Here is a 12,512-nt window from a genome sequence, read left to right as displayed (position 1 = left end):
CCACCAGCACAGCACCCCCATCTACGTGGCTGTCCATGGGGGTCTCCCTGTCCCACACTCCCTGCCCTCAAAGACTCTGCTCTACCCCAAGCCAGCATTTGGGCACCTGGAACATCAGCAAGAGCTCATCACCCGTCGGCTCAAGCCCACCAGGGTGCACAGGGGAGCCGAGAGTGCCCACGTGCCCCCGCCCCACCCGGGCATCAGGCAGGCCAGTAACCAGAGGCCAAAAGCGCAGAGGAGCGACCGAGGGGCCTGAGCAAATGAGGGACCGTGTGCACCTGTGAGTGAGCAGATGTCTGTGCACAAGTGCGGCGACATCTGCCGGGACACATGTGTTGGCCGCCAGTCGAGTAAGGAAGAGAGAGAGCAAATGGAGGAGAACAGGGACAGATTCATCTCACTTAACCAGCCCATTCAGGTTCCTTGAGGGGTATGTGTGGGCGTGTGTGTCTTTGTCGCACATGGGGACTCACCTTCCACTAGCCACCCAACCCACCTCAGGTCCATGGCCTGCCCTTGCTCCTCTGGGGTTTGTGCGCCGCAGTTCCCTGGGGGGGCTAGCAAGGAGGAGGGGAGTGGCAGACAGAAACTCCACAGAGGGGCAGGTGTGACAGAGAGAGGGAATTCAGGGCCACCCAATCACTGCAGCAGGAAACCATCCTTGGTGCTCCAAGGCCCACAGGGACAGGGGAGGCACGGAGGCACTAAACACAGTTCAGCGGGGCATGGTGAGCCATCAGTGAGGTTTGTGCATCCAGCATGGGCACCTAGGACCTGCTTCGTGAGAGTGCCTGCCGTCAGTGTCATCCATCTTCACCTCCTCTTAACAACCCCAGCAGCAGCATTCTGACCCTCAAGTTCCCAGGGAGGCTCAGAACACTGAGTCAGTGATGGAACTGGGATTTGAGCCCAGGTCTTTGTGACTGCAGAGTCTGGCCTCCCGACACTGCCTGTCTGCTCTACTTCAGCCCCTCCAAAGCCAGAAACCTCTGCTGATACAGCTGAGTCAGGACTAGGAGATCTGGAAAAGGGAGTTCAAGGGGATAGAGTCAGATCTAGCCGGGCAGACAGCCCATTGCTGACTTCAGTCTGCAGGGGACAGGTAGGAGCCAAAGTAGACCTGAGCATGGGGGTAACCAGAGACCCTTTAGCCTGGTATTCAAGGACCTTCTTGATCTGGCCCTAGTTGGTGTATTACCCTGAGCCTACTGGTTCCTGTTTCCACTGTGCATTCTGTTCTTGAAGATGGCTTTTTCCGCCTTGTCCACCTGGAAAACTCCTATTGATCCTGCAAAACCTAGACTAGAGCCCTCCTCTCTGGAAAGCCTCCCTGCCTTCTCTTATCCCTGGAAAGTAATCTTCTGGAAAGTAAAGTAAGCCCTGGAAAGTAAATCTTCTCTTCTCTTCAGCTTCTAGTATAGAGCTTCCTCTGCACAGGTTCTTTGCAACTACACTGTGATTTCTTTGTGTGCCTCCCCCATCTGTTGGGACAGCAGGACTGAAACTTTGGTGGGAGGCCAACAGGCATTCTCCAGGGTTTGAATCATCAGTCCACAAGGTACTTTCTATCCTTGAGAATTTGAGAGTTGGGGGGTGTGGTTTAGGCATAGGGCAGAGAGCCACCAAGCTAGGGAGACACAGGGACTCAAATGAGGTCCCCTTTCTCTCTGAGCCTCAAAGCCAGACTGCGTGCAGCTCCGGGATCTTACAGACCCAGCCGCCTCGGTGCAGACAGTGGCATGCCCATCCCCACTGGGGCACCTCGAGGCACCCCCAAGAGTCTTCCCCACGAGAGGAGAACTAACTCATGAACTAGCCGTCTCTGAGCCCCTCCTGTGTGCCAGGCTCTGTGTTGGACATTCCCACATGCTCCTCAACAGAACTTGCCCGCCCCCTGCTGTCCACTTGGGGCATCTCCAGTGAGGAATCTGGGAATTGGTGAGGATGAGGGCATGTCCACAGTCACCCCTGTCAAGCAACAGTGCCCGCGTCCAACCCCGAAATGGTTCAGGGAACATACTGAGGCAGAATCCACAGGCCTCTGTGACTGTCTAGGAGTGGAGTGAGAGCAGGGTGAGATGTCCCTGCCCTTTTCCTGAATGGGCCAACCTCAGACCTCGTCTCAACGCTGCCCTCAACGCCAAGTGACTCGCCAAACTCCTGACAGCAAAGCCCATCTCCTGCCTCCTGGATGGAGAGCTGGACTCAGAGACCAGTGGCCCAGGGCTAGACCCCCTCCTCAACCCTTCAAGCTCCTTCCCCTCCCAGAGCTCCAGGGACACGCTCAGCGACAGGGGGATGACAGCAGTTGCTTGCCCACACTGCCACAGGAGTGAAAGGGAGCATGCCAGCAAGAAGCCCACCCAGAGCCCAGCACCAGGCAACGCTCCACACCCAGGTGTCAGGTTGGCTCATTCCACGCGCTTTGAGAATGCTGGATTTGACTAAATGTGGGGCATTCCAAGTCGTGGCCCCCCGTTGGACTTCTGACAAATGTCCGTTCCATGAATTAGTTAATGAGTAGGTTTGAATTCGAGCGCGGGTGGCTTCCAGCTCTGTGACCTCCCTCTTGGCCCTCGCTTCCCTCCTCTGCCACTCCATAAAACGCCATCGTTCGCTCCCTGAGTCCCAAATAAAAAATACAGGAAAACTGACTCAGATTCCAGGAAACAAAAAGCCCAGGAGCCCAGAGAACAACAAGTGGTGGGGAGGCACCAGGTGGCCTCAAGCTCCACCTGGGAAGGCCGCCTGTAACCCTCAGGCCACGGGAGGGGCTCATCAGACGCGCCAGGTCAGGAGATGGGGTCCTGAGACTTCCCCACTGAGGTGCTCTGAAGGTGGGCACAGCGGGTGGAGGGAGCCCTGAGGGACGATGTAGGAAAGAAGTGAGGTGGGAGGCAGGGAGAGGTGGATGTCACGGTGCCCAGTGCTTTCACGTCATACCGCAGCAATCCTGGGAGATGAGGACCGTTGTCCCCTTCCACAGATGAGGACACTGAGGCTCTGAGTGGTTGGGAGACGTCCAAGCCTCACAGCCAGTGAGGGGCAGAGTGGGGCTCAAGGCCGTCTCTCCGTGAGCTGAAGGAGGTGGGCCCGTGTCAGGCCCTGTGCCCTCCACAGGAATGGAGACACTGTCTCGGCCCCCCAGGCCCACAGTCACAAGGGGAACAGGCAATGACCAGGCAGTGGGACCTGATGGGGGAAGCCCAGGCTGAGTAGGAATCCGAGGTGGCCCCCCACCCTGCAAGCCTGCCCTGGAACCTGGGAGCCAGCAGCAGATAAACCTGCCCTGAGAAGGAGGAAGGGGAAGAGGAGGAAGGGGAGGGGTTGGAGGACAGGAAGGAGGAGGAAGGGGAGGGGGAGGAGCAGGAGGAACGTGTTCAGGTAGAGGGAACCATCAGTTCAAAGGCCTCCCCCACTGAGCAGCTTTCATTCCCTCCTTAGGAAGGAGATGTTTGTAACTGGATTATAATTATGCTGACACAGTGTGAGGGCCCCCAGATCCACGTTCCCCCCCCCTCCCTGGGCTGCCCCTTCCCCTTCCTCTCTTACCCTCCAAGGCAAAGGTAGCCCCTGGGGTCCCCAAGCAAAGCCTGCCATGTGTTGCTGGGGAAGCCACTTGTCCTCTCTGGGCCTCAGTTTCCCCATCAGCCAAGTGAGGGGCTTGGATGGGGAAAAGGGCCCCCTCAATGAGCCCTACTGTGTGCAGGGCCCTGACCTCCCGCCCTCTCCAGAGCCCAGTGCACCAGGATTACTCATGCTCCCTCATGAGTCCTGAGGCACGGACTCCTGCCCCTGCTCCTCCCCTCCCCTATACAACATCAGGGGCCACTAGGCAGGACCGCTGGCCTCCACATCAACAAGTATCACTGCTCTAGGACCTGCTGTGGCTCCCGCTGATGGTTGCCTCGAGCCATCAAGACTCCTTACTCAACAGTTTTACCACCCACCACCTCTCCCATCCCCACCCTCCAGAAAGCTCCTGCCAAAGCGGCTCCCAGCACCCTCATCCACCCCCATCCTACCAGGGCTTTGCTCCAGCTGTATCTCCTCCTCCCTCTGAGGAACTCCTATGCATCCTTCAAAGCCCAGAATTCATTTCCTTGGTGAGGGCTTTTCCAGACAGAACCAATCGCTCCCTCAGCTCTACCCCAGAGCAGCTAATAGAGAATCTGTTCTGAGCCCCAAACACGTACCAGGCTCTGTCCTCATCCATTACCTGGACCACCTCACGTTATCCTCTCCATTACCCTGGGAGGCAGAGATCACTATTACCTCTGCAGTACAGATGAGGAATATGAGGCTCAGAGAGGTGGTGCTACTTGCCTGAGGCCACACAACCAAGAAGCAGGGGAGCCCTTATCTCTCCACTTCTGTGATGATCCATTCCCCCAATTGTCTCCCCAACTGCACAGTGAGCAACTCAAGCAGGAATCGCTCTGAAGTCTTCCTTGTATCCCCAGAACCTAAAATAGTGGGGCAGGGCAGCAGCGATGAAGGTGTGTTTGATGGACACACCTGTGAGTTGATTCCCACCTCCCAGCTTTCACTCCCCACCTGGGATCTCACCTTCCAGCTGGGCCCCCCACATGCCCTTCCGCGTCATCTGCTGGGTCCAGTCCTCTGCAGTCCTCATAGCCTTCTTCAGGGAGGCCTTAGGCTTCCCCAAAATGCCCTTGTGCCTCTTTCCCCAGCTGCTTATTTGCACAGGATGAGAGGGACATTCTCAGGGGCCCAGGACCGGCCTCTCTCAGACCCTCCTCAAAATGCCAGCCTTTGCTTCACAGAAAATGCTCCAGCTCAGGTGAACTGAGCTCAGACTTGGCCCCATTTGGGCCAGTGACCAATCCCACCAGGGATGTCTGGAGTCCCCTCTCCCCTGAAGCACGGATCCCCATGTCCCTCCTGCACGGGGCCAGGGAAAGAGCAGGGACTCGGGTCAGCTGGGCCGGGGCTCACATCCCCTCCTGCCACCAACGAGCTCAGTGACCTGGGATAAGGCAGTTCCAGGGCCCCAAACTCCACTCCAAAAAAGTGGGAGCAGCCATGCCCCCCAGGGGACAGAGTAAGGGCTGATGGAGTCCAGCACGTGCACAGCCCTGCACACAGTAGGTGCTCAGTAAATGTGAGCCCACCTCTCCCCCAAAGGCGAGCAAACTGTAAGCTGCGTCCAATTCAGAGCCGCTGAGTAAGTCCTTCATCTGGCATTGGAACCCCCGCCTCACCCCCTCCCTCCAAACCATCTCCCCCACCCCACCCTTCCCTCCAGACCATCCCCCAGCCCCACCCCTCCTTCTGAGGCCCCAGCCCCCTCTCCAGCCCACCCCTGCCCTCCTGCTCCCAATGTAATGTGTGTGGTTTCTGTGGGGGTTGTTCCATTATTACACAGAATAAATCTTTCAGGATGTTTAAATTCCAATTTTTTTTTTCCTAATTCACCTACACCCAAAGAAAAATGGTTGCCTTTAGCAAAGGTCTCACATGAAACATACAATATGGGACAGAAAGAGGAGGCAAGGCCCCGATCACAGAGCAGGTACCATTCATTAGAGAAAATCTCAGCCTCGTCTTTCCAGGAGCTCGGCTCCCCTGGGGCTGCGAAGCGGAGTGGCAGCACTTTTCTCCCCACTGCCTCAGAAAGGCATGATGCAGGCGCTCCTGAGAGTGAGGACACCTGCCCAAGACCACCCCCAGCTGTAAGAGGTGGGTCTGGGACTCGAACACAGCCTGCGGCTCCAAGGCCCCTGCTCCTGTCCTCGCCCTTCTGCTCCCTGGGAACGGGGCTGGGGATTGTAAAGGCAAAGGTGAGCAGAGAAATGATTCCAGCCCCAGCACACACCCAATCGGCTTTGGGTTCAATGCACTTCCGTGGTCATTTGCATATATTTGCATGCCATAGTTCCAGAGGCCTCCAGTATAGGCAATAATCAATTAATTAGTGCAACCAGCCAGTGGGCATTTAGCTGCCGAATGCTCTTAACCTGATGTAACACACAGAATGGATTTTGGACACGAGCCACCTCATCACCTCCTGGGTCAGCAGAGCCGTCCCTGCACTGGGCCCAGTGCCCACCCTCAGCTCCCCCTGGTTAGAAGGGAGACACTCAAGGGAAAAGGGCTCCTTCATTATCTGGAATGAAGAGTCCGCTATTTTGTGTTCTTATGTCGTGAGTAGCAGGATGGATGGCAGGCCTCTGTTCTCTGCAGACTCACTTCGGGCACAACCTTCTCCCACCGGAGCTCACAGGAAATGACCGTATTTCAACGGCCTCCTGTCATATGGGAAGCCCTCTCTGATCTCCTGTAGTAACTTGAACACTTCTGGGGACGGGGAACTCACCATCTCAGGCAGAGCAAGGACAGCTGGTCAAACACAGGGCACACAGAGACCGCTGAGTCTTCCCGATCAGACAGCGTGACCAGCACTGTGACCTACCCACTCACCGGTCACTCTGTTCCCGAGCAACCAGGGTGGAGGAGGAGACAGGGTGGGCATCTGGAGCCTTGTCCCCAAATGAAGTCACGTCCTAGATCCCTACAATCCCCAGCACTGATAAGTGATGGGGAAGTGATCCCCACTTTTCTGCTGACCCCAAGGCTAGAGTCACTTCCAGGACCCCAACCGTTGGCCCACAAGCTAGTGAGAGGCCCAAGGGCAGGGCTGAGCCTGCAGGGATGCATGAATGAATTAATGCGGAGAGGATAGAGGCACACATGAATGAATAAATGAATGAATGAGAAGAATGGATGGGAGCAAGAAAAAAACAAGTGCATTGGGCAAATGACAGTGAGGATTACTCATGCCAGGAATCTGATCGAACAAGGCTAGAGCTCACACTGGTCGTACTCCCACTCTCGAGAGAAAACTAAAGCACAGAGAGGTTAGCAACTTGCCTGAGGTCACAGAGCTAGTATGAGGCAGTGCTGGTCACTAGGTAGTCTGGTCATAGGGCCTACACTCCCAGCTCTGCCTGGGTTAGCTTGGTGGCTGAGGCTCGTCAAAACCGCCTCCACATCGCACCCCACTCCACCCCACCCCACCCCCAGCTGACATTCAAAACCACCTAATGAAACCCAGAGCCCAGTCAAAAGGGCGCTTGGTTTCACCATCAAATCATTCTTGTTGTTGTTGGCTGGGATTGGGCTGGAAACAGACCTTGCCCTTTCCATGATTGTTTCCAGTGGTTTTCAGCGTGTTCTACTTCCTGCCTCTGCAGGGCTGGAGGGGTAGCGGGATGCTTGGCAGGCTGCAGAGGTCTCTTCTTTACCGACGAGGTGGGGGGTTGGAGGGAGGTGAGCGTCATCGCCAAGAGGTGTCCTGGCCTGCGCCTCCCGCAGCCCCACTATCCTCAAAAGTCACTGTTTTTAGCCAGGAAATGGTTTAGCTTCTGTCTTGGTATCTATGTTACTTGTTCTACCCATTCAGCACTTTGAAATGGCTGTGGGAGAGCAAGGAGTGGGGCCAGGGAGAGAGGGGCGGCTGGGTCACGTGAGGACAGACTTAGGCTCAGCATCAGCAGCCAAATCTGTTCAACAATGAGACAAGTTTCCCTGATAGATTTTGAGCTCCCCGTCCCTGGAAGTGTTCAAGTTATTACAAGAGAGCAGAGGGCTTCCTAAATGACAGGAAGCCACTGAACTAAGGTCATTTCCTGTGCTAATATCCTGGTTCCAAGACTTCTTTTTCAGTCCTCAGCCTCTCTGACCTGCTTCTATGTTGTCCCAAGTCTTTGGTAGAAATTCCTAAATCCTGAGATTCTGCGGGCCTAGGAGACCATGAAGGCATCCATGATCCTATAATTCTAGGATTCGGTATAAAGACAAGATGCTCAGATCCCGCAATTCAAAGATTCTCTAAAACGCGTCTTTGAGCCTGTGAAAGATGTTCCAATTCCAAGATTCTCTGCCTCTCGGATGCTATGAATGGTACTGACATCCACAAAAGCTCCCACTGTATAAGGAGAAGGGTGGGCTGCTCACATTTCAGGATCTGTAGAAAGAGAGAATTCAGTTGGGACCTCTCCGCTCTCAGAAGTGGCATCCCTGCAAGTCTGCCTTCCATTTCCCCTCTCTCCCAGCCTCCGCTGGCTCACTGCAGCCTCTCCTGTCAAGCACCCAGAGCCCTCAGTGTTGAATGACCCACCCAGAAGTCCCCCCACTCTGTCCCCTGCCCACACCCACCACAGCCTGGTTAACCTGACAGCGGAAAGGGACTCCTTTCTTGGTCCCTGACAGTAGTCTGAAACTGCTTGTTTGGATTGTCCTGCACACTCGTCCCCTGGGGACCACCCCCCAGGTTGGAGAACAGGGCTGGGGTACCCTCCAGCTTCTCTCTCCCTGTCTGTCCCCAGCCCCCCAACCCAGGGAGGCAGGTGTGGGTTGCAACCCCCCCAACGCCAGGGGTACCTTCTCAGTGGGGGATTGTCACCTGTCATAACCCAGGTAAGGTCACCATAGGGACGCCTGTGCTCGCCCCTAGGTCTTGAAGCTCCAAGTCAGGAAAAGCCCTGGGTGGGTTTTTCCAACCTAGGTGGGTGGATATGGTTCCAGCTGACCACTTCAGGAATGTTTTCCTTGGGAATTAATTATGACAACAGTAGGCACAGAGCCTTTGGAGGCCAAGGAGAATTTTTCTGGTGTGGCTCACTCAAAATAAGCAGCTTAGGGACCAAGAAGGCTGGAGCCCTCTTGCATTTCAGTTCTGTTTGTTTTTCCTGACACTCTGGCCCTGCTCTACAGTGCAGGTCTCTCCCAGATTCACTATTAATTGGGGACACTCTCAGTGGGCTCTGAGTGACAGCTGTCCTGTGGGTTCAGCTGGGTTTTTCTGGAAAGGAACTGGATCTGGGGAGGAAGAAGTGGAGACTAGGCCGGCGGGGCTGGATTTCTGGAGGAGGCTGGATTCACATTCAGTCCTCCAGGACAGCCCAGGGGCTGCTCCCCACCCACCAGACCTCCGCAGGAAGGCTGGGGCACCCGTGCACCTGCGGCAGAGGAAGCTCAGAACCCGGCAGACTTGGCCATGGAGGAGAGGAACAGTGGCGCTAGGAAGTCTCACACACAGGAGAAGGGGCATTCGCTGGCCCAGGAGGCCAGGATACCACCAACCCGCTTCCTGTGAACTTGGGGTCCAGGGAGCATCACTGGATGCAGCTGCCTGCCTCCTCTGGCCAGATATGAACAGAGAGGACACCTGCACCCCAGGCTAAGGCAGAACAGGCCTTCGGCTCAAGGACCAGACCCCGGGTCACCCCTCAGGGTAGGAAGATGCTTGTGAAGCCAGAGCGAGGGGTGGGGGGCAGCCCAGAACTGCGCAGCTGCACTCCCTCTCCAGCCCATTGGTCAATTTGTGCCCAGGAGCCCTCGGGGGCGGGGGTGGGGGGTTGCCATAGTAACCGCACACACAGGGGGCACACACGTGGCTCTGGGCAGGGCTGAGGGCCCAGGACCTGAGGGAGGGACTGGTCTGGGAGAGAAGGGGGCAGGTTGGGGGGCGGCACGTTGTGTCGGGAGCCCCCACTTCTCACCAGGCCCTGGGTGAGGGCATTGCGCATTTTACCTTATGTGACCCTCACAACAGCCCTGGAAACCTCTTAATGTCCCATTTTCCAGATGAGAAAACTAATGTCCATGGTGATCCAACACACCCACGTCACCGGCTTTTCCATAACAGGGCCAGGATCTCCACTTGGGCCTGCCTAGCTCCAGTCCACATGATTTTCCTTGTGCCTGAGCAACAGGGACGTGAAATAGCCGATGGCTGCCACAGGCTTCATGAGGCACAGAGCTCAGGACTCAGAGCAACAGGTATGAGCTTGAGGAAGGGCCCCACACTGACAGTGGAGAAATGTGCTCAAACCATGGCCCCCTCAGCTCCTAGATGTGTGCCTTGGAACTCTCTCAGCCTCAGTGTCCATACCTGTAAAATGGGATTGATGACCCTACCTGTGAAAGGTTAGACTGTATCAGGATTAGAGGACGCCTACATGCCTGGTACACAGTAGGCCATCAATAAATATGAGGTAAGGTGGAATGTGAGCTCTCTGCAGGCTCCTTTCTTCCCTGGACATCTGGTCTGACTCTGTGCATCCATCCACCCATCCAGCCATCTACCCATTTACCCATCCACCTCATCCACCCATCCATCCAGACACCTCATCCACTCATCCATCCATCATCCATCATTCATCATCCATCCACCCATCCATCCATCTATCCATCCATCCATCTATCCATCCATCCATCCATCTATCCATCCATCTACCCACCCATCCATACATACATACATCCACCCACCCACCCACCTACCTGTCCATCCATCCACTCACCCACCCATCCATCCATCCAACCAACTATCCACCTACCCACCCACCTATCCATCCATCCATCATCCACCCACCACCCACCTATCCATTCATCCATCCACCCAATCATCCTCTTGCTGATTCACAGCAGGAACCTAGAACCGCTTTGGACTAGAGGGAGTCACTGTCATGAATGTCTGACAGACCTCCTAGCCCAGTGAGAGTGGCCACAGGCATAAGGATGACTGCTGCCTGGGGCCAGAACAGAGGCCTGGTTGAGCCCCAAGGAGACACTACGGAGGAAGCAGACTTTCCCTGGGAGAGTCAGGGAGGACCACAGGAGAGAGTGTCTAAGTGATCACCAGCCTTAGCAGAGCAGGAAGGCCATTCAAGGTAGGGGCACAGCATATGCCAAAGAAAGGAAGGACAGAAGAGCCTGGCCTATTTGACAAAGAGTTCAGCATGGCTGGACCTCAGGTACAGAATGCAGGTAGGTGTGTTAGGAAGAAGCAGGGAGCAGACAGTCTGGAAGAAGTCAGGGCCAGACTCTGAGAAGCCTCTGAGAATTCCAGGCTAAGAGAGCTGAACTTGATCCCATAGGCAGTTAGGAGCCACTGAAAGTTCTTGAGCTGGGGCACGGCAGAATAAAGTTAACTCGTTAGAAAGCGCCCTCCCCCAGCATTGAGCAGGCAGCAGTTGGGGACAAGCTGGGAGTTGGGTGCATGTCCTGGGCCCAGTGGTTTAGGGCCCTCCTCATGACAGGTTTCTTGGCACACAGGGATACAACAGGTTCAAATATCAAGTGGGGGCCAGCCTGGACAATGGCCTGTGGTCAGTACCACCCAGAGCCCACCCCATGACCCAGCAGACAAAGGCACACCTCACTCACCCCCATAAAGCCCAAGCGGATCCTGAAGTCAGCCCTCAGCCTCCATCTGCCCCCACCCAGGGCTCATCATCATGGGGATGATTTCAGCCCCTAGCACCTCCTCATGCTCCCCTCCCACTCTCCTGTCCTCATCAGCAGGTGGCCTCCCTTCCTCTATCCAGAGAAAATCCAAGTCTCAATATAGAAACTCCCTAGAATTCCTGACACCAAATACCCAAACCTCCCCACACTCACAAGGCCCTCCTCCCCTTCCTCCTGAAGATGGAGACCCCATTCCCTCCTGCTGTCTGGGGCCCAGACCTGCTCCAACCAGCCCCTCCCACCCACAAACCGTGCAGGGGGAGAGGGAGGAGCAGTTTTAATCTCTTTATCAATTTAACTGTCTATTCAAGTCTCTCTCACCTTACAACAAACCTCACATCAAACCTGAACTTGATGTTCCCACTATCACCCTCTCTTTCCCCTTCCAGTTGTGGGAACTTCCTAAATCAGCCGTGGATGCTGCTTGCCTCCCCACACACACTCTGGGGACTGCTGCAGTCCCCATTCATCCCCCCACGGCACTGCCCTTGTCAAGGCCACTCTGACCTTCACGCCTCCAGCCTGCATTGCAGCCACTACCTCCAGACTGGCCTCTTCCCCTTCTTCAGCCCTGTCCACACCCATGCAGTGGCCAGGGGGACCTTCAAACCCAAATTTGTTCATATCCTTCGCCTGTCCACACCATGCATGGCAACTGTCACAATCAAGAGAGCATCCCAGCTCCCCAGCATGGTTCTGTGGCCCCTGCCACTGTTTACTGGATGGATGGATGGATGGATGGATGGATGGATGGATGGATGATGGATGGATGGATGGACGGATGGATGGACAACAGGTGGATAGGATTGTTGATGGTTGGTTGGATGGATGGATGGACAATGCATGGATAGGACGGATAATGGACGGATGGATGGACGGATGGATGGATGATGGACGGATGGATGATGGATGGATGGATGCTGAATGGACAGATAGATGGGTGATGAATGGGTGGACAGATAAGCATATCCAGGATAACACATCTAACACTCAGAACTGATTCAGATGCTTCCCCAGATTTCACCAAACTCTCCCCGTCCAACCGGCAGATCTTCACCCCACTGGAGGGCAGACTCACACAGGATGACGCCCGACTGTTCTGGGGGCTTGACCTGCCTTTTCGTGTTGCTCCTCACATCCACACCCCTGTAAGGTGAGTCTCAAAACCAGCCTATGATCAGGGACATGGCAGCTCCAGGAAGCTATGTCGCCCCCTAGTGGGTGGCCCAGCTGGG

The sequence above is a fragment of the Lutra lutra genome, chromosome 4, assembly GCF_902655055.1.
Source record: "Lutra lutra chromosome 4, mLutLut1.2, whole genome shotgun sequence".
Lineage (NCBI taxonomy): Eukaryota > Metazoa > Chordata > Mammalia > Carnivora > Mustelidae > Lutra > Lutra lutra.
Note: the sequence above shows the minus strand (reverse complement) of the source record.